This window comes from Cynoglossus semilaevis, chromosome 10 (genome assembly GCF_000523025.1).
Source record: "Cynoglossus semilaevis isolate Cse_v1.0 chromosome 10, Cse_v1.0, whole genome shotgun sequence".
Classification (NCBI taxonomy): Eukaryota; Metazoa; Chordata; class Actinopteri; order Pleuronectiformes; family Cynoglossidae; genus Cynoglossus; species Cynoglossus semilaevis.
The window spans coordinates 16,558,500-16,559,497 of NC_024316.1; positions in this window are offsets into that span (position 1 = coordinate 16,558,500).

Genomic DNA, 998 nt, shown 5'->3' on the forward strand with positions numbered 1-998 from the left:
AATTATTTTATATTTAAAATTGATTTAGATTATTCATAATTATATATTATCTTAATTTTAAAGTTAACACGTTTATTTTGTTTTGAAAAAACATTTCTAACAAACATTTAAAACAATTTTTAAACTCCAATTCAACATTTGTGTACAGGACAGCAGCAGCACAAAACAACCCTAACCCAAATATCCTCACAAAACATAATGAAGAAAAATCAACATTTTGACGCACTAGAACACAAATGTACTGATTGTGTGAGCAGCCATCATAAGTGGCGACAGCGCCTTGCGCGCGTGAAAAAAAACATTCAGCCGCAAGGACATTAAGTGCTCAATAACGTCACACAAACACGAGAAAGTTGCAGAAAACAAGTATTTCAAAGCCTTTAGCACACCGAAAATCTGCACCAATCATAGCAACAGTAATAGACGCTATAACAAAATCCTACAGAAAACTGCGACCGTATTAAAAAAAGTTTCTTACTTTGTGCAAAATGCGTCGGAGTGCTGCCTGGTCTGAGACGTCGGTGTGCTTTTGAGGGAAACAACAATTTAAATTATTTTTTAAAAAGATGTTACAAAAAATACCATCTGACTACAGAGGACACGCAGCAATAAACAACAAATGAAGTCATGAAAATCCAATAAAATACTCATACAATATAAGGCGTTCACTAAACAAATTAAAAACATTAAGTTCAGAGAGTGATATTTAATATATCTGATAAATAACCGCGCACCAGGTCGATCTCAGAAAAAATATGGAGACGCCAGTTGAACACAAATGTACTGATTGTGTGAGCAGCCATCATAAGTGGCGACAGCGCCTTGCGCGCCTGAAAAAAAACATTCAGCCGCAAGGACATTAAGTGCTCAATAACGTCACACAAACACGGAAAAGTAACAGAAAACAAGTATTTGAAAGCCTTTAGCACACCGAAAATCTGCACCAATCATAGCAACAGTAATAGACGCTATAACAAAATCCTACAGAAAACTGCGAC